Source organism: Leopardus geoffroyi, chromosome A1 (assembly GCF_018350155.1).
Source record: "Leopardus geoffroyi isolate Oge1 chromosome A1, O.geoffroyi_Oge1_pat1.0, whole genome shotgun sequence".
In the NCBI taxonomy this organism is placed as follows: domain Eukaryota; kingdom Metazoa; phylum Chordata; class Mammalia; order Carnivora; family Felidae; genus Leopardus; species Leopardus geoffroyi.
In genome coordinates, this window is record NC_059326.1 from 164,392,370 (window position 1) to 164,415,096 (window position 22,727).

The window sequence follows — 22,727 nt, forward strand, 5'->3', positions numbered from 1 at the left end:
GCCCAAGATAAAACTGAGGAGAATTATTGAGTCTGTTAAATTAGATTTGAATAATTTGCTCCTGTGATAGAACCTATTCCTATAGGAAAGCATCATAAGACTGAACCTGAAAAGAAAATTACTGTCAGTCCTAAAGCTCATTGACGACGCGGCGGCATTACCAGATATGTAGCACATTAAGTAACATAACCGGGTCCCTGGTTATGGCTGACCATCAGCATCAGGAAACAAGCATTGCATATGTATTAGGTTTAGAGTACCTTTATTTCCTTTTTCTGTATGTGTGAAAAAGAATGGGCACATGGAAGGATTTGAAGTTTTTCTCTTTTTGACATTTTACTGAATAAATTGAGGCTAGCCTGGAATTTTAAAATCTCTTGAAAATATATTTTCACTGTTTTCATTACAGGCTAACTCTGCACATTTTGGTGTAAGCATTTGTTTAAATTACCTTACACATGTGGGTGTATGCCATAAGGTGAGGAAAAAAAAGGTAGTGTCAGATAGTATATTTTTGCTTTAGAAAGAACTGTTGATTTCTAATGATGAAAAATGAAATTAAATATTAAATACATTGAGAAATACTGGTTTAAGTTGTATCACAACAATGTATTGCAATGATTTTTTCCAAAGCTAAAAGTTGTCCCAACATAATTCTAGTGTTTCTGAAAAAGTTATTTTTACCTTGCAACCTTTCAAAATAATCTTCCCTTATACTTGACACTTACAGAATACCCTCTACTCACTAAGGTGCTTTAAAGCAATCTTTGAGGGCCAGCCAGATCCCTTCTTGCAGCTGTAAGGATGGGTTTGTTTACTGGTCTTCGATAAGAATAACACCTTTGGGTAAGGTTTTGATGTCTTAGATCCTAAAAAGGAAAAAAAAGAGCGAGCGAGAGAGAGAGAGAGAGAGAGGGAAGAGAAAGTTGATTTTTCGGTTCTTTTAAATAAAACTTATGAAAAATGTGGTAACCTATAAAATGAACAGAACAAAGATTTGGGATGAAATTTAAATGTATTCTTACATAATATAGATAGATTTTTATATGGCTTAGATTAAAAAAATATTAATCTTTTTTATCAATCTGATGAAGATACATATCTCATCAAAAATAGATTGCCATTTCCATATACTTCAATGTAATTTGACTGCTTCCACGTCAAAACCACAGTTGCCTGATGGGTTTTGCTAATCATGTCTTGTGAAAGAAAATGTATGCTAAGGCCATCCCAATTTCCCTGCATTTATTAAGGATTAGTGACTGATTAGTAGATAAATGATATCCATTGGAAAGCCAAGTACACCTTGAACTTATAAACCTATTGTGTTGTTGTTGTTGCTGCTGTTATTTGCAGGGATAGGCTTGTCATCCAAGGTCTGCTCTGTCTGTTCTCATGCTTTGCATGTTTATCAGTATAATAAAGAAAGGCTCCATCCTGAAGTAGCAAGTGATGAGTCAGGTCCTCAGTTCAGATAGTGTTGCAGATGTAGGTGAAAACCCCTGCTTGTTCAGGGCTCTGGGATCCAGCTCTCCTGTCACTGCCCTCTACTTTCCCAAATGTTAGAAAAGTACAACTGGAATGACACTCCACATGACTGGTGTACAGGACAACAATGTCAATACAAAGGATAAACTCTGACATATTTTATGAGAGTTGGGAGAGCAACACTGGCTAAGGAAAAATAACATATAACTTTTATTACGTACTGAATACTGAGAAAAATAGGACATTTACATTAAATTGCAGGAGTAGATATTTAGAATGATTTTGAAGTCATTGTTGATGGGAACAAAAAGGTGGTGTTTTAATATATCTTTTTTTTTTCATTTTCTCCAAACTATTAAATGTTTCCTATCCCTTCTCAGATGATATTGCCTCTTAGATGATTAAGATTGAGGATGTCTTCCTTCCAGAAACTCAGATTATGATATAATATATAAGAGATTGCAATTTAGAAAAACCTGCACATTCTCTATCCACTTAGTATGGCCTTTATTGGGTGTGTTGCATTTTATTCCTTAATGTTTAAGGATTAAGATAAAGACTGATTATCTAATGTAGTTTAGTATTCCCCAATCCACTTCATACTGTTTTCTGTAAACCAAAGTTTTGATCTCATGAAAAACTCCAAAGCTAGAAACCATAAAGACAATAAAAGGACTAATCAAATTGAATAGTTAATAAATTATATGTTTCTTAATGGGGGAAGCATAAAACCCATATGGGATGATGAGGAGAATAATGATGTGATGGTATATGCTTTTTGAATGGCTGTCTATTTTTTTTATTTCTTTGTCCTAATGAATTTTTTTGCATTCAGATAGCTAAGCATTTAGTGTCTTTGATTCAAGAAGTGATGAGACCATAGAAAGCAGAGCAAATAAAACCCATTAACTCTTGAGTTCTGATATTCAAATTGCCAATTCAGATTAATAGCCAAGAATAATTGTTCATTTTTACATCCTACACTCCAAGAAGAAAGCATAATTGGAAGAGAAATAATGTGTTTCACAAAAGATTGAGTGAATAGGTAGATACATAGATGACGGATCCATAAAGAAGAAGCATTCGGGGCCAGTACTTGCCAGGAATGGGCCTGAGTAGAGCACTGATGTTTCAGGAAAATTTGAGGGCATAGATGACCTCCCCTTCCCTTTCTGTACAAAGCTCAGATAGCATCAGAACATAGAGAGGCAGTGGCTAGGAGGTATGTCTAGTCAGAGAACTACAGATGGAGCAAAGTAGTTTCATGCACTCCCGTGAAGTTCCCAAATAACAGAATGAACTCATTTGCCTCTGGCCAACTTATATTAACATATTAGTGAAGAGGGGTATCCGAAGAGACTGTGTAGTTGGGAAAAGGGATGGTTTAATTTTCCCTATACATTTTGATATTTGTATACCTGTGCTATGTACAGTGAAGTCCTTGCATAGATGGTTCTATGCCAACCCTGGCAGAATGTAAGCCCCTTAAACCTAACAAAACCCTGAGTATAGTTAGGACGAAGTCTAGATTGATTGGAACTATGCTTCTGTCACTGAGTGGAATAGAGATTATTAAATAGATTTTGTTGTTTTTGTTAAATTAGATTTAGCAGATGAAGGCTTACCTGTTAAGGGACAAGGCCTTCTTTCCTTGGGACTAAAGTAGATTCCTTAGCAACATGGTTGTTGGGCTTGACATATTTGGTATTAATTTAAAAGGTAGAAAAATTAAGTGAAACTAAAATTAAAAACAAGACAAAGTAACAAAAACCTCTTGCTTATGCTGGCCTGAAGAAGTTATTAGTTACTTGTAATTAAATATTTAATGCTACTTATATGTGATTACTATGATATGGCTAAGGAGAAATGGATAAAATAATGTATAATTTTGATGACAAATTATTTACAGTAGCATCTTCTTAGTCTTAGCATTTTAATGGGTTTGACTATCAATTGCATACTAATTATGCTTCATATTTCTGAATTTTCTCTCTGGTTTATTATGTAGATTTTAATCTCCTATTATGAGGATAGCCATTTTAAAATGGACTGTCTTACTTCCACGTCTAATTTATTTTCATTCAGCTTAGCTGATGATTGCATAACTTTGAGTTTCATGAGAATACCAGTTAGCTTATTTTAGTTGGAGGCTAAATTTATGGTAACTTATAGAAACTCAAGGAAATTGACATCATTCAATTACTTGACTCTTCCAACAGCCGCATCTTCTTCATGAGAGAGGATTTGTGTACAATAAGAGCTAAAATACGTGCAAGTTGACATGGAAAGAACATGGATAACAGGTAAATTCACGCAGAAGGCTGACTTACCTAAAAATGCAAATGGAATCATAATATATTATTCACCTCTTAAAACATATTGTGTCTTCTTGTGGCATCAGGAATATAGTGGGGAGAAATACTCACTTTTAACTACAAAGCCTAGTATGATCTGGTCTCTGCCTACAGCTCAAACTTTACCTAATACCTCTTTGTCTCCTTCTGTAACTTTCTTGACTTTTTTCAGTTCCTCCAGCATCTCATGCCCTTTCCTGCCTTAGTTTCTTTATATGTGTTGCTTCCCATACCTTGAAGTTCTTCTTGAACTCTTCAATCTGGCTAACTCTTATCTTTCAAGTCTCATCTTGAAATATAATTTCTTCTGTCACTCTGGACCCTGGAGTGTCATTCTATCACCCCAGACAGAATTAGGTAATTGTTCCTGAATAGTACTTTCTCATGGCTTTTTCCATCACTTAGCTCATATCTTGACACATTAACGGCATTCAAAGAATGCTTATTGACTGAGGGAGCTTTGGATTTCTGAAGTATGTCAGACTATATTTCTTAAGTATCAGTACATCTTTTTGTGGGAGTAACTGAGAATTTTGCTGTTTTACTACCTCGTCATACTTCACACCCCAGTGACTGTAAGCTTCCATTCCAAATTAGTGTTTAGATGTAAGTTCAAGAGCTCTTGATCTCCAAATTCATTGTCCCAATCATCAACACTCAAATTCCAAGTCTTTAATATTTTCCCTCTTCCTCCCAGTTCCATCATAAGGGCCAATTGGGAAGGACAATGTTGGGAAGGAGAAGTTGAGCAGAGGAGCTCAGACATTCCTCTGGAAATTTCCATGTTTATGGCCCTTTGAGATGAGGCAATGGAATGTGCTCATCTCAGCCATCAGATAAAGAGCCTACTTCCTAATGTTTTATGTCCTGATGGAAATGGGTGAGAAAGTGTGAAGACAGATAGGAGTAGATTTCTCAGTCTGTAAATTTACCTAAAAGCTTGATGGCAAGCATTACATCATGTGGTATTTATATCTATCTTTGGAAAAAGAAGCTGCAATTTTTTTCATCATTTTATTTTCCAGTTTAAGTTTCTTCCTCTTTCTTAACTCATTGTGCGGTGAGAGTCTCCATGGATCAGTTGGTTAAGCAGCAGTCTGGAAACTCAGGTGCTCTGTAGCCCATCCCCTGCTGGGTTTTTAATTTGCTGGGTAACCTTGAACATGCCTCTGAATCTCTCTGTGCTTCATTATCAGGATCTGTAAAAGAGTGGAAAAAAGTATTAAACTTCAGGCATATTTGTGAGGAAAAACTAGTAAATGTGGTGGAAAAGCACTGTGAAAATATAAAGTCCTAACCAAAAGAAAAAGAGGAAATCAGTCAAACCGTAGAACAACTGAGAATGTCCTTAAATGTACTTAGCTCTTGATGGAGAGATTTAGGTTTGATATGAGGAAAATTTTCCTGACAGTGAGTTGTTAAAATAGGCTACCTCTTTGGCTTATAATATTTTCCTGCTGTTTCACATTTTATTATGTCAATGTCAATCTCTCATCAAAGTAGATGTGGAAGCTATAAAATAGAAATTGCCATAACTACCTCCAGTTATATGAAACATGGCCAGGCTTTGAGTAAACAGCCTTTGTTAGTGGTCGCTTTTTATCTGTAGCCTAAATAGCTACTGGGCTGACTCTAGAAGAATTTGTCAAGTAAAAATAATGTTTTCTGGTGGCTTTAGGATTTTACAGTTTAAAGTATTGTTCTTTCCAAGAATATTTACTTAATTAAATATCAATCCAGAAATCACAAATTGTCAAATTTCAGGCCCTCGAGAACAGGGGAAGAAAATCTTACCCGTTTACTTTTTAGGGACACAGGAACCACATCCCATGTGGTCACTTATTTTCTTCTTATTTCCAGATTTATTACCTGGTCCATTTAACCTCTTTCTTGAATACATGGTAAGGAGCTGACATCTGATAAGGAATGACCTTCTGGGGAAAAGGAATTGCTGTGGACATGAAATATTGAAATATTGTTTAAAGGGGTTTTAAAATATTTGCCTTTAGAGGTCATATAATGAATTCATAGAAACACATTAGTTTCCAGAAATCCAATGTTGTTCTCTTGAAGTTCAATATTAATGTTTATGGGATCAACTTTTTAATAGTTGAAACATCAGTCTCCTGAATGTGTGAATGATCAAAGACCCTACCTTTGAAATCGGTGTTTTGCAGCGATATCTGAGCAAGATTAAAATGTTGCTAATAATATTGAAAGTTTTAATTCAATATAAAATCCAATGTAAAAATTCTGTTGCTTATTGTATGGTTAAGAGGTTTGTTTTGCATTTTTAAAGATTGTCCTAGATATGTCAATAAACTCTGATGGATGTGCATAATATTTCCATCAATTTATCTGAAGTATATCTTATGATTCTTACGCAAAAGAAAGGAGCATGAAGATGGTGAGATCATTTTGGTTTTATCTACAGCTTTTAAATTGGAATACTTAGTAGTTTATTTCAAGTTTTAGTTCCTAACTTGTGTGTCCTTGATGAAGAACCCTCAAAGAATTTGGAAATATGATTTCATAAATCAGTCCATTTCCTGGTTGAAATCTAAACTTTTAAGCATACAGCTTTTAATTGTAACTCTAGCATGTTGCATTTGATTATTTACTTGTTGAAAATATAGTGCAGACCTTTCGTAACACATATTTCTTCAAGTACAAGTTTCAGTTTCTGAGCTATGGCCATGTCTTAATTGGATATCAAATTATCTATCACTCCTGGCCTTGTAGTTTCTTTCTGATATGTTCCTTTTCTTTCTTTTTTCAGTTTCTGCATCTATAAAAAAACATAGGTGGCAAATGTTTTCCTTTGAATTATGGCATGGATAAAAAAATAATATCCAATACAACATATAACATTAATATCTTAGGCTCTTCACTGAGTTTTCTTCATGATTACAGTAAGTGTATCTTTTTCCAAGAGGAATATACAAATGTTTCCCTTTAAAAGCACAGGTTAAAATGAGAGAACCTTAAGAGAATAATGGGAGAAAAGTAGAGCCAATGAAGGCAGAAGCCATATTTTACTTAGAAAACCAGGAACAAAATTTATAGTGTACTCTTTAAATAATATGTTAGTTTGGCTCCTGCTGTGCTATATAATTTCATATATTTAATGTGAACTTGGGGACTCATTTATATTTGGACCAAGTTAATCTTACCCGCATCTGTACCAAGTGAAGCTGCTGCAACTTACAGGACAGGCAGGAAAAGCAGTAACTTATACATGTCAGTACTCCGAGACTAGTTGAGTCTTATCGACTTAGCACAAAACATTTGCTTTATATAGTGTGCAAAGCACCATTCAGTATGTTAAGACTTCCTCATGTGGTGGAAAATTCTAATGGTCATTAATAATATTAATACTTATTAATTCATGTGATCACTAAAATTGAAATTATGTGCTCTATTCGCATTCTGTTCACAAAGTACGCATTCTTTCACAATGGAAAGTGAAGAACTGACAATTACTTCCTGAAATATACTCTATTGGCTGAAAAGAAACAGCTAACTAAATATCTTGCCTTCAAATTTAATCTATAGGACATCTTTTTTTAAGACCTGTTTTACATACACCTCTTAGTACATCAAGATATTTTTCTTTTTTTCTTTCTTGGTGAGGATTGACTAGTTAATGTTTACAAAGTATTTTGAAGGTGTAAAGTGCTATGCAAGTGCTAAACCCAATAAAAAGTATTTTATACTGAATCTGAGAGCTGATTTGTGCAGCATCGAGCTTTGTGAGTGAATAGAGCAAAGATGATTAAAATCAACATCATTTGTAATTTAAAATACTGTGAACAACAAAGAAGATCCAACTATGGCTTTCGTTTTGGCAGGCTGTAAATATAGATTGCTGAACAGCGGTAGTCTGTCAATATAAAGCATTTAGCACTTCACTAAGCAACTTGAGAGTTTTCTACTTTAGGAAGAAAAAATATAGATGAGATCAGATTTGGTATAACATTATTTTGATGGATTGACTATATCATTATTAAAAAAGAAAACTAAAACTGAACAAAATCTAAGAAGAGATAGTCTTCACTATAGAATTTACCAGCATGGTGGTGAATGTTCGAAATGGGGAGACTCTGTCCAGGAAGGCTCCCCACTCCATTCTGAACGTACAAAGGGATGATGACAGAAACCAATTGCATGGGAAAACTAAGCATAGAATTCATAAGCAAAGATTGAGAACAGATAATAGATTGACAGTCACTCATATGAGAAGTAGTTTTGAAATCCAGTTGGGCGGTGTCCACAATCATTTTTAAAAATGCAAAAATACTTTTATTGATTAAGGTAATAAATGTTGATTCAGTCCACAAAATATTCTCAGAACTTTGGGGAACACTTTTGTTTATTATATTTATATAATGCCAGTCTTAAAAATAATTTAAGATTGCTCTTAAGGGATATAAAATGAATAGGACACAAACAATAAACTTACAGAACTAATAGTTGAGGAAGTATAATAAAATGTCTAAGTAAATATCTATACTACAAAAGAGAATGTGGAAGTTACATGATTAAGATATTGATTTCATAGTTAGGGAATTCAGAGGAAGAGATATTGCATCCATCAGGGGAAATCAAATAATATTTTTAATTAAAGTGTTATAGTTTTGCCAATATCTATCTACCTGTCTACCTACCTACCTATGTACCTACCTACCTAACCAGTGAATTGTTTGAGAGAAATATTTAAGGCAACAACAAAAATATAAAGAGATTATTTTGGTTCATTAATTTCACAAATATTTATCCTGATTTTTTAAAGTTTATTTATTATTTATTTTGAGAGAGAGAGACCACAAGCAGGGAAGAGAGAGAAAGAAGTCAATGCGGGGCTGAAACTCAGGAACAGTGAGATCATTACCTTAGCCAAAAAAGAATCAGTTGCTTAAACAAATGAGCCAACCAGGCACCCCTATCTTGAACCTGATATTTAAAAGCAAAAGTCTTACATTTAGAAAATGCATTACTTTGTTAATAAGTCAAGGCTGTGCATTTACAGTTCATTGATTTTGTTTTTATCCTGCTGTGACACATTTACTAAGACTAGTGTGTTTAAGAACAATTCACACATTTTTTTTTAAGTTGCAACAAGATTCAATTTCATATTTTTACCTAAGTTTTGGGCAGATAGGCAAAATCATTATGTTTCAGTCATTTCAATGGCCAATGGACCTACTCAGTAAGAAAACTGGAGATATGGCCTGCCCAAAATGTAAAAAGAACTAGATACTATCAGAGCAGTAAATCTATATTTTTATTGTCATTCTAATCCTTTCTGCTGTTGCCTTTATTCTTTAGCTTACAACCTTTATATACCTAAGATCCCCATTCTGCTTCTTAATCTCCCATCATCTGTATTCCTGCACTCCCATCACTCACCTGTTTCCTTTCTCCTACTACAGTTTTTCATGTATTTCTTTTAATATGCACACTCATTGAGAAGTATTTAAAAATTTAGAAGTATAAGGATATCAATAAAATCTCTCATGATCTCACTATTACATAGATATTTTTAATGTTTTGGGGTATGTCTTCCAAATCATTTTTTTACCCTAGACACTTTTAAAAGTTTGTATAATATTTTGTAAATATGTATTGAACCTCATGTCATCAACTTTCCAGAAGTTTCTTCTTGGAGATGGTAGTGGTGCCTTTTCACCATCCCTTAAGTCCCATGAATTAGGAAATGGCAGTGTATGTAAATCTACTCCAAGATGAAAGGACTTAATTTATAAAGCCCCAGACCAAAGTATTGTGTGAACAAGGCCAGCATTATTACTTTTCTGAAATCTTGAGTACGGAACATCAACCAACATTTATTGAATTTTCATTGCATGCTGGGAAAGCATTATATTCTAGAATGGAATGAGATGCAGTGAGATGGCAGGAGTGCTGTCCTAGCAAGCTCTATCTGTGCAATTGTGGAATAACTGTTTCTATACATCTCTGGTTTTTCATTCAACATTGGGCTTCTTGAGGTTTAAGATAGCTTAATTCATTTCTAGATCACCAGCACCTGATATAAAACATAACATATATGGAGTGATTAGTGAAGGGTTCTTGAATGACAGGACTATCCTAGGTTACTTAAAGTCTGTGTTTGATTAATGATTCCTAAGTTATATGTGAATCATTCATAACTAAAAAAATAACTGTTAATTCTGGTCTTTCACATATGTCAAGTTCTTACTCTGTAACAGTGTGCTTTATACATATTGGCAGATATCACCTTCAAAAACCTTAAGGAGTAAGGACCCTTATTTTCATGGTTTTACAATAACTGAGGTTCAATATCTTAAAGTAATTTTCCCAAGTTCATGTAGTGAGCAAGTGGGGAATGGTACGTGGACCCGGTTCTGACGCAACTGTAACTATTATGCCAGACTGCCTCACAAATGGCACCAACTAAAGGGATGCACCAGCAATAAGAAAACCAGAGCTTCCAGAACTTAAGATCACCTATTAGTTCAGTTCGAAAGTGATCTGAGAAGTTCCTTAAACTCATTTTCAGCTTTTTTTTTGGGGGGGGCAAGAATTGTGACATGGTATTCTAAATGAAATAACTAAGTTCTGTTAAGTAGAGTTAAGACATACTGGGGCATTTTCTTGTATTCATTTCTAAATTTTTTTTTTCAACTTTTTTAATTTATTTTTTGGGACAGAGAGAGACAGAGCATGAATGGGGGAGGGGCAGAGAGAGAGGGAGACACAGAATCGGAAACAGGCTCCAGGCTCTGAGCCATCAGCCCAGAGCCTGATGCGGGGCTCGAACTCATGGACCGTGAGATCGTGACCTGGCTGAAGTCGGACGCCTAACCTACTGTGCCACCCAGGCGCCCCAACTTGTATTCATTTCTAAATGCTATACTCTTGTTTTTTAAATTTTTTAAATGTTTATTTATTTTTGAGGTGGGGGGAGAGTGTGGCCAGGGGAGGGGCAGAGAGTTAGGGAGACACAGAATCTGAAGCAGGATCTAGGCTCTGAGCTGTCAGCACAAAGCCCCACGTGGGCTCAAACTCAAGAACTGTGAGATCATGACCTGGGTTGAATACGGACGCTTAATTGACTGAGCCACCCAGGCACCCCTCTAAATGCTATATTCTAAGAAGGATATTTTCAAACTGGGATTTGTCTCACAGAAAGTGAAGAAACAAACTCATTTGACTTAAGAATTACAGTAACACGGTTTTAAGAGCTTGGAGAAGAGAAAGAAACAAGTGTGTGTATGATTTTGAAGGAAGGTTATTTGTAGGATGTGCAAGTTGCAGTGAAGTTTCGGGAGACTAACAGGAATGGAATCCTATTTGAAATATTCCACATTGAAGGGTGGATTTGTGGAACTCTGAATGGGAATCTATTCCATGTGACTACAGAGTTCAGACTTAAGAACAATGGAAGAACATTCTAGGAGACCAAATCTGTGTATAAGGAATATCATTTTCACAATTTTAGCTGTCCCTCCCACCAGAGGGCAGGCGACTGTGCTTTTGATCTTTTTTATTGCCAATGCCTGGCAACATGCCCGACTTGCAGTCGACTTCAGTGTTGGCTTACTAATTCCATTAATAGGTGTTCAAAAACAGCATGAAGAGCTAAATGATGAGGTATGGATTCCTATTAATGGTGGATTCATTCACAGTCTTTGACAGGGACTGTCCAGTGTGCTGTGAAATGGGTTTTTAAGAGTCTGGTACAAGGAAAGCCTGGCATCAGGCAGAGTGCAGAGGCTCTGCTTTGAAAACCTGGTTGCTAGGTTAGAGTGGATCTGCAAGATGGACCATGAGCTATGGATTCCTGCTCAGAGACCAGATGAGTCCCAGCACTTGGGGTGGGGCTGAGGCTACAGGTCTGCACTAAGAGTTTCCAGCTGTCAGGGAACAGGCAGGCCATTTATATGAATAAGTCTTAGACAACTTTGATATAAAAGATTTTAGCATTTTGATGAGTTAAGATTACTTGAACACTTGGAAAAATAGAATTGCAGATCTTTTCATAAACTGTTAGTAATTACTAAAAGAAATCATTTCCAGAAATAGTACGTTCAAATCAGTGGTTCTCAAATATGACAGTGTAACTCCCAACTGAGAGCATTAATTCTGATTTAGGAGTGGGATGAAATTATTTCTAGGTTATTTTTTTCTCTTTTAAAAGAAATTAATCAGCCCCCTCTCCTTCTCCCAGTCAATAAAATATAATTATACAGTTTTTTTTTTAAGTTTTGGATGTTCTCTGATATATAGAAATTTTTTTTACTTACATTTATGAATGTCAGTGAAATATTCAGTTTAAAATTGAAAGTTTAGTTAGCTTTTGTTTACATTATGGTGAATAATAGACCTGTTTTCATTTTAATTAGACTGAATCATCTAGTAGGTTTTTTTTTCCCCTAGGAGGCCAGTAATCTGTTTTTAATGTTTTTAAAGTGAGAAAAAATTCTGTCCATTCCAGATGTCAATTCTTCTGTTCTTCTTATTAATAAGAACCCCAATTTTAGCTGACTACCTTGCTGCCCCCTCAAAAACTGGATTTCCCCTTGAAATAGTTGTGGCCTTATGAATAAATTTTGAACACTGAGAATTAAGTGTTGTTTGCAATTTTCAGGAAATATCCTCAAATGGAGTGAGGTTTCCATTCTTGGTCTCTTTTTTATTCCTGGGATGTGGACATGATGACCAGAGCAGAAGCAGCCATATTGTGAAATGAGGCAGCACACTAAAGATGGCAGAGTAGCCGGAAGCTGCAAAACAGCTCTGGGCTGCCTAAATCTATTACTGAATGAGAATAAATGTTAATCTTGTTTGTCCTTTTTTGTTAGTGTTATTGTTTTTACTGTTGTTATTTTTATGCGTAGGTGAACTTAATACTGATATACCCGAAGATTTAACTGTCAAGGGCGCACGCAAACACACACACACACACAAACACACACCATTTTCACATTTGTGTAACGCAATTGTAATTGATTTGTGTTGGAGCTGCTCGGTAACCTTTACAGTTGTGACAGTGATTAAAGTTTATCAAATACCTTTGGCGATTTGAACTGTCATGGATTGACACCAGTGACTGATGTATTTCTAGATTTTCCCTTTTAGGAAAGAGAAAAGCTACCTTTGAATCTTCCTCCAAACATAGTACTTTCTAAGTTGTTGAAATCTGTGTTTGGAAAATAAATCATACATGGAAAAGAGAATTAGAAGAAAATAATAAGGTTTTTAGTTAAAATATATTTTTGGCACTTTGAAGTCTTTAATAATATAAAAAGTTTTGTGAGAAATATTATTTTATTTAAAAGCACTGAGCTTAGGCTGTTCATTCAAATGATATGGAGTACTGTAGGGTGGATTGAGTCCTAAGATTTTGCTTCTCCTTGTAGTCTGGTACCTTTTTATCCCATGGGTTTGCTCTTAGCACAGACTTGGCTGCAATTAATTAACTGAAATCTTGCCGAATTCTGTTCATGGAAACCAGAGCCAAAGGCTTCCTCCCTGCCTTTTGGTGCTAGGGGTATTGTGCTGATCTTTTGATTTGAGGTCATGTTTATTCCTCTATTCATGCTGTTCACAATGTGGCTGCTAAACGTATACCTATATTAAGAATTCCTGCTGTTAGCATAGGTGCACCAAATAGAGTCCAAATCATGCATAAATGCTCTACAGGGAAATTGGGCAAAAATGTGTGAAACTACTTTTTTTAAGCCCTAGGAATGTTTTAAGAACATCTTTAGTAGAAGCGACTGAATTACATTTCTATTTAAGTCTTGTTTTAAACAATAGTTCATCTGAGGCAAGAAGAATACGTAAAGATTTTTGTGACTCTAAGACGATCTGTAAAAGAAAATAATTGAAAAAACACTTTATAGCAAAAGTATTTCTAGCTAATTATTCTTAAAACCCATGTGTTAAAAGCAGTATCTGAAAGAGTTGAGTTCAGAGAAGATTTACAATTCGCCATTGTGCTAAAATTACTAATAAATGTGCTCCTACCATGTATACATAATACCAAAGTGTCTTTATACACACTCATCTACACAGATGGGTCATATATTAGAGAGAGAAAGTGAGATCTGCATTCTCATTTTAGCTGGTTCTGATGTGAGACTAGGGAGCATGGTTTGAAGAAACTGACTTCTTTTCATCAAAATAGGGAGGTCTTGTGTTTGTGTGTGCATTTCTTATTCACTTATTCTCCCTCTTTTCACTTGTCAAGTAAAGAAAATTTCCAACTTCGCCAATGCCTACTCTTGTTCTCTTCTAGTCACAAGCTCATCATGATGGTAAGTAGTATCCTGACTTCTAATAACATAGATGAGTTTTACATGCTGTATTTTTGCATTTTTTCACTCTTAAATTGAGGAATAAAATATTCCCATTGAAACAAAGAAAGTACAAGAATTTTAAGAGTTTAGCTTAACAAATGTTTACACATATTATATACTCGTGTAACCATCATTCAGGTCAAGATACGGATTTCTGTCGTGTCGGATGCTTTCTTCCTGCCCCTTTACGGTCAGTGCTCATCTCCGCAGAGCTAACCACCACTCTTACTCTTAATTATGTGTTCAGTGGGCCTTTATTGTGTTAACTGCTGTGCTGCCTGCTAGAATTGAACAGCATGGTCCCTGCCTCCAAGGAAATTAACTGTGGAGACTCTAGATCTATAAGCAGGAAATTTCAGTACTGTGTGCCGGGGGCTGTGGTTGAGATACGATGAACGTTCCCTAGGAACTTTAGGAAGTGCAGCTGATTGAAAAAGGGATTGTCTCAGTATTCTAAGTGACACTAGAACCAGACACAGGAATACCGAGAACTACAGCTAACAGTATGGCCCACACGACCCAAGCCAGGCACTGCCGAGTGCTTTCATAACCTACCGATTGTGGGTGTTCAACACAGCAGCAGGGGCAGGTATTACCAATCCCATTTAATTGGTGCCAAAACTGAGGCACACAACTGAGCAGTATGCCTAAAATCGTACTAAGTGATGGAGAAAGATTCCAAAGCAGAAAGGGTAGCAGTAGGACTTGCCTTCTTAATTACTCCGAATAGACCTTTCCTATTAACACATTTGATTCAGCATTGGCAAGTGTCTTCGGCTTACATGCACTGTGACTAGAGGACTTCTCTCGATGGGGAGAAACCTGTTGAGTTTTCTCTTCTTTAGCTTATACCCCCATCTCCACCCCCACACATATAAATTGTTCTTTATTGTGATCTCAGGTGTTATAATAATAAAACTCTTCTTGCAGTTTTCTGACTTTTCAGTTAATAATTAGCTTGGTGACCTAAGCATTTCACTGAAGATTTCTTGGTTTCTTTACAACAAATAAAACCAACCTTGTTTTTTTTTCTGTGTGGTTCTCATTGCCATCTGAATCCACCTTGCGTTCCTCAACCCAGTGCTCCAGATTGTCCGAAATTCTAAGGCAGTCTGTGGTTACACTCATTTTTCTCACTCCAAATCCCAATATATCATAAGTCAAACTCCACCTGAAATTCTCGTTTTGTCCTTGTGCTGCCCTGTTCTCTTATACTTGTTTTTGTTCCCATCTTGAATGCTCTCTGCCTCCCTGTCAAATCCAAGGCACTGTTCAGGGCTCAGCTCTGGGAACCCTCTCAAACCCCTCACACCTGTCCCTTAGACTTCTTTTAGGCTCCCTCCTCTGCTGAACCATTGCACTTCCATAGTATTGTACTTTGTTTATACCTTTATAGCACTCAGTGAGAATTCTGTTTGGTGCACTTTCAAGGAAATTAGGAAGGACTGCTTGCCTGCTAAAGTGATCTCACCATCTGGCTCCTATTGCCTGAAGTTTTACAATTAAAATCAGAAGCGGATTTGCCATGAAGCTAACAAAGTTTCAGCTTCAGTGCCTCTCACCTGAACAGGCCCCTGTGAGTGCTGGAAGTTGAGGAATGTTCTCGTGGAGAATGGAGGCAGGATGCTATGAGGAAGCATGTATATGTAATCACATCTGTTAATTTTCTAAAGAGATCTAAAAATATAAACATGCATGGCTGTCAATATTTTGTTGGCATTCTTTTCTTATTCTAAAGCATTATTTCAAACCTGATTTTGCTGTTGTAATTTTATATTCTTCTTCTTAGAGAGCCCCACAAATTATACAAACTTCAGGCCTCACAAAAATCTGGATCCATCCCTAAATATCACATTATTCCACTGCTTAAGTCAGAGTGGAATTCCAGCATATTCCAGCATATTCCATTTTTATTGCTGGGGATATTTAGGCGTCTTTCAGATAAACATCAAGCCTGGTTAGAAATCAGTCCTGTTTCCAGCCAAAGCTTGAGAGCAGTAAGTCGGTCTGTCTGCAAAGGTCAGCGATGTTTGGATCCTTTTCTGATCTTTTAGTCAGGTTCCGGGAATCTGGTACCTTTCTCCTGTTTGCTGTCATTGCCTGGCCTATTCTAATGACTAAGTCACTTTCTTGTTTCCCTGGGACCCTACCTGGGATATTTGTTAGGGAATATAATCTCAGAGCTATAGCAAATGACATACTACTTAGGGAAAGCTTTGACTCAAGTCTCTACAAATACTGGACATTGGATTACTTTAACATACACAGCAACAACAAAACAACAACAATGGCAACAAAAGGCAGTATTGCAAGAATGTAGAGTAGCTTGAGTGGAATCTGCAAGGTAGAAATGAAGGAAAGAAGGGAGCTGACTTGCTAAGAGATGAGTAGAAGGGGGTGGAAGGGTAAGAGATGGTTTGTCAGAGAGGACACTAGGACATGGGAGGGCCTTGGTAGCTAAGAATGAGAATTACCATTTATCCTAACTTGCCCTGACAGCATCAGAGAATATTTTTGATATTCTTCCTTAAGTGAACCCCTAATATGCTTTGAGGTCTTATAAGTCATAATAAAAAAGGCTCGTATCTGTTTATGGATAATGGAAGTATTTAGGACTCAAAGCATATTGATAGTACATGAATAAAATTATCTGTAAATTTCTTTTGGTTAAGGTTATAGATAATTTATTGCATCACTTTTTCACTCCCTCTGCCAATTGTTCTGCATTAAGCATTTTGTTATTTTTTTAATTAGGAGAAAACAAAAGTATTACTGTTAAAAAATGTTTGGAAAAAACATAAAATTAAACACAAAAGATGGACCCAAAGAACATATACTAATTTATTTACAATGATTATCTTTAGATGGTTGAAATATATGGGTTTTAAAAACATTACATTATTATTATTTTACTTTGTGTCAGTTGACTTGTCCAAGTTTTCATATCTTGGTTTATATTATTTTTGAATTAGGAAAATGAATAACATTATGAAAGGAAAATACGGGAAGAAATATTCTGAAATTTTAACAGTGATTATCCTTAAGTGGTACTATACAGAAAGATTTCCTTCTTTTGACATTTTCTTTTGAACAGTTTCTATAATGGAAACTGTTAGCATTTTAATTTTATCTAAAATAAGTAAACATTCTAAATATTGTATATAATTATTTTTGTGTATAACTATTTCTAGAAGAGCAGCCATCTTTTCAGAAAGCTATATTACATTGTTACTTACGACATGTTCTAAATAAATAACTAGCTTATTTCCTATTATGCATATCTTTTTGATAATATCTATTTTGAACATCTCATAAATTTTTTTGAAGTATTGGATGAATTCATTGCAGGATGCAGTAAGCATAAAGTTAACATGAATTAAGAATTAAATAGTTATTCATTTCCTCTGCAATAGTATCTCAAACTTCTTTAATTTTAATAGTGGCAATGTGATAATAAATGAAAATATTTTCAAGACTGATTCTATCGATAGCCACTCTAACACAAGTGATTAAGTAGAAAACCATAGTCTGTAGTTACTAAATTATAGTTTGATTCCCTTCAAAATAGTTATTCATCTTGGTTGGCTACACTAGTAGAATTTTGTTTAAGACTCTAACACTTGAATTAGAAGAGAGAAGTGACTTAGTCTTGCTTTCAATTCTTGTTAATATAGTACAAAAAGAAAGGACAACTAGTCAAAGAACCAAAATGTATATATCTTAATCCTAAAAGTGCTATCACTTCAAAGAGAATTACAGCACTTCATGGAAAAAGGCTTGCATTGTTATTTAAGTCCATCCATTCATTTCAGCAGGATTAAAATAAATGATGCACTTACCTTACATAGCATTGAAATTCGTGATGATAAAGGAAAGGGTGAACTTCACAGTTGCAATGTGCAAGATTTAAGATTTGATGGAGGGATTTACTTCTCAAATTGTCATTGCCATTGATTGGATTTACTAATCAATGAGCAAGAATTGACTGAAATGAGAAGCTGTGCCTAAAACTGGTAAATCTATATTTCATATTTTACTTTTGCCTTTTGAAAGACAGGGCAATTTTGATCAGTGACTGAGATAACATTGCATATGAACCTCCAAAATTGATATCCTGGATCTTTCCCTAAAGCTGCTTCAAAAGCACATGGCAAATGTTTTGTTTTTTTTTTTGAAATCTATTCATCTGGAAATGTTTTTCTAAAATAATATTTTATAGTTCTAGATTTTATTTTATTATTTTAAAAAATTATTTAATGTTTATTTGCTTTTGAGAAAGAGAGAGAGCACAATCTGGGGAGGGACACACACACACACACAGAGAGAGAGAGAGAGAGAGAGAGAGAGAGAGAGAGAGACATAATCCAAAGCAGGCTCTAGGCTCTAAGCTTTCAGCACAGAGCCCAGTGCGGGGCTCAAACCCACAATTGGCAAGATCATGACCTGAGCTGAAGTTAGATACTTAACCAACTTAGCCACCCAGGTGCCCCTCTAGTTCTAGATTTTAATCATGCCTTGATTCTTCTGACCTTATAAATTCATCTTTGTAGTTCTACATTTTTATAGCCTTTGACATAACTTTTTGTTTTTGTTTTTATTGTCTGAGCTATGTTTTCAATGATTAGTATGATTTTTTTAGGCCATCAATCCTAATTAATCATTGAAATTTTATATTATACAAAAATGTCTGATCAATTAGATGACATTAATCACAACTACTGTATGTATTGCGATGAGTTGGCAGTGGTTTTACACTTAAAGTAATTATTTTAAGCTAATTCATTTCCTTTTAGAAAATACATACATGACTACTAATCATATTACCCTGAGACTGCATTGACCATTACTTATGGTAGCCATGATAGCAAAAACTATTCTCTAAAAACATTTTATTTTACTGAATTTCTGTTTGGTGGGATGAAAATAGTTTGTAAATAGTAGTGATGGTTGCAACACATTGTGAATGTAACTAATGCCAAGGATTTGGGCCTTTACCTAGGGTTAAAATGGCATATTTGATACCATATATTTTTTAATATAATACAACTTTTAAACACCCATGAAAAAAATTAAATTCTGTGTGTTATGCACTCAAAAGTAACATTTGGAAACATTAGGTGTGGGACAAAAGACTGTCACTATATCATAACGGGCTGGTGTAGAAGATTCAGATTTCCATTTGAAATTTTAGAAAAGGAATGGTTTGGAATGTGCTCTCATCGGGAGCATTTTACCCAGTTCAACATGGTTACATATGAACTTGACTTTCGGAATCCTCTGGAGTGACCCTGTGACATTTTCACTGATAGCTTTGAAATTTTCCATCTGATTTCATCAGCAAGAGGTTTTAGGGTGTTCCTCTCCAATATGGAGGTTGAGATGGTGGGCAACTTGATCCTTTTATTGCTGTTGGCCATTCTCTCCCTCCCCTGCAAGAGTCCCCAGTTCTGCCCTGCAGCTGAGTGCTGCTTAGAGGCATGTGGGGGAGCCCAGGAGTGTGACTCCCACATCCTCTTAAAATTCTGTCTTTCTGTTTGGACTAGTCATCCCAATCCTCAAAACCATCCCTGAGAAATGGGAAGGGAAAAGCTCAGGGTGAGAGAAGTGGGATATTTCAAAATTTTGCCAAAAACAGCAAGACCGGAAAATCCTTGGCAAAACAGAAGAACTGGCTACTTTAACACCTTTCTCATTCCTGAGATCCCCTGTTAACTGCGGTGCTACCGTCCCCAAAGGTTCTGTTTTTGCAGGTGGAAAAGCAGTTGGAGCAGCAGCACCTTCTCTCCAACTCAAACATTCTTTTCCAGGCCCTCTGTGGAGCAGCTTGCTCCGGTGAGCGTGCATTCAGCTATCAAATCCCAGGAGGCCCATTAGACCTCAACCAAATGACAGCCCGTAAAGTTCCTCGGAGTGAAGAATTAGGTTGAGCTGTTAACCTTCCCCATGCAAAGGACAACAAAGAAATTCTAGTAAGAGGTAAAAGGACAGAAACTCAATTTACTGTTTTACTATTAAATTCTCATCCCTCGCTCACAGAAAAAAAATGTGTTCGCTTTCACAGCCATTTTCCTTTGGCGCTTGGCATAGGAGTTTACCTGCAGCAGCCTCTGCTTCTCTGCCATTTATTATCCCATTCCCGCGTGCTGCCTACTCCACTCAAGCACCTTCTATAAAGTGATACTGCCTAAGCTGAAGTGCTAAAATCTGCCTGCCCTAAATGGGATATGAAAATGTGGGAATATTAGCCCTTAAACAGTAGGCTAGAATTTCTTTCATCCATCTATCCCTAAGGCAAACTGGGTTTTAAAGCCAAAATCACAGGTTGCCTTTTGCTTTGTAAATCAGCAGTTGGATGTGTAATTGGGGTTTTTTTTTTTAAATGTCAAAATGACTCTTGGGTGTTGATTTGGCAAGTGGAAATAACATAGAAAGGCTGTATAAGTAGTTTTAGAATGGCAGTTAAAATCTCATAATCTGACTTTAACAATTGATTTTGCTCCAAATTTCCATATTGGTATTATTCAGCTTTTGGCTGAGGATCTGGAAATGGAACTTTTCCCAGTGAAACTTGGACTAAACCTAATATTGAACTTATCGTGTTCATAGTTTGGGTAGGTAAATTTTATACATCTAATTTGCAGACCAGCTTATAGAAACAGGAGATGAAAAGCCCATTTCATTTATTCCCCTGGTGGGGTGGAACATTTTCTTCCAATATGTTTTCCAATTTACTTTTGAAATTTATGGAGCTTAAGAAAAGTACCATTCCATTATCTAATAGTTCTTGCTAATAGGCAGTTTCCTTAAATACCCAGCCTAAATTTTCCATTGCTCATCTGACTTCAAATCTTCACCATTTTCCAATCTTATGGATTTTATAATTTGATGTTTGCTAAATCCTTAGTTAATAGCCATTCTCAAGATTGTGATTTAAAAAATGTATATTAAGTGATTTTGCTCCCTTAAAAATTCTATAAACTACTGATTGAATGTGCAAAACATTTATGCCCTATTTCTAAAAGAGTAAAACGATTCACAAACTACTACTCTGGATAGTGAGAGATGAACCTATTTCTTCTGCCTTGCTAAGAGAATTGTTTTGCTTGGTTTGATGCTACCAAAGTATATTTAAGAACGAATAAAACGTGAATTGATCGTGTTTGTGGTTATTTTCTGAGGTTGAGCCAAGAATGGTATATATGGAAGGACATAATACATTTAACAGAACTGGAGAGCAGCAATTTCTTTCAATCACTAGTAACCTGTGGGGTGTTTAATCATTGACCTACCATCAAAAGGCTGCATCTTTCATTACCCGTTCACTGATATCTTTGGACCTTTTAGTCCACTCACATTTCTGCTTTTATATTAGGTATTGAAAATCCATCTTTACTAGACTTATCAATTTGGCTGCTGTATGGATAAAAACTGTTGCAAATGTTTTCTGAATGTTGCTCTTTATAATTAATTTCAGCTACTTGGTAACAATAGCTACAATATATTGAATACTTACTATGTACCAGGTGTTATTTGAGGTGCTTTGTCTTAATTTATTTATGTAGTCTTGTCAGAAATCTTGTTAGGTATATTTGTTAGCCCCATTTCATAGGTGAAGGAAGTGAGATACTGATTAATTCATTTGCCAATGTTTTCACCACTACACCAAGGGAAAACCAGGATTAGTTTCCATGTATTTAGTCTCCAGAGCCTATGCTTTTAACCACATTTCTATGATGGTCAAAATGCTATGTGAATATGTCTACTATTAAAGAATACTTAACAGTAGCATTTATGGAGTATTCTTGCCAAAAGGATTAAATCTGAGTTTTATTAAGCTTTTAGATCCGATTTCCAATTTAACAGGAAATATGACAGAGAAAAGTGTTAAGGAACCCACAGAGATGCTGTCGGCGAAATTCACACTATGGGAAATAGGGTAGTTCAAGGAATCTACTTTCATCAACAAATAAAACTGCAAGGAGAGAGCATATGCATGTTAAAGGAGTCGAAATCTAAAGGTTGAAAAAGACTTAAGAATCTGTACTCCCATGTTCATTGCAACATTGTTCACAATAGCCAAGAGGTGGAAACTACCTAAATGTTCATCATTAGATGAGTGGATAAAGAAAATGTGGTATATGTAACATAACGGAATATTATTCAGCTTTACAAAAGATGGCAGGAAATGCTGCCATGTGTAACAGTATAGGTGAATGTGGAGAACATTATGCTAAGTGAAATACGCCATGCACAGAAGGACAAATACTACATAGCACTACTTATATGAGGAATCTAAAGTAGTCATATTTGGAAGTAGAGAGGAGATTGTTGGTTTCTGGGGCTGGGGAGGAGGAGAAACAAGACAGTATTAATCAAAGGGTACAAAGTTTCAATTATACACAATGAATAAGTGGTAAAGATCTATATGGCATAGAGCCCATAGTTAACAGTGCTGTTGTGTATACTTAAAAATCTTTTAAGAGAGTAGATGTTATGTTAAATGTTTTTATCACAAAATATTGATAAATAGGGCAGGAGG

The 22,727-nt window shown here is 35.6% G+C and overlaps 1 long non-coding RNA gene across 1 annotated transcript; it reads left to right on the plus strand.

The window, feature by feature from the left end:
• The first annotated feature begins 11,037 nt into the window (after nt 1-11,037).
• On the plus strand, nt 11,038-21,367 carry LOC123609330. The gene is made up of 4 exons (XR_006717759.1): nt 11,038-11,477; nt 14,085-14,146; nt 19,996-20,164; nt 20,250-21,367. It is a non-coding gene; the product is annotated as an uncharacterized LOC123609330 (long non-coding RNA).
• The last annotated feature ends 1,360 nt before the right edge of the window (nt 21,368-22,727 follow it).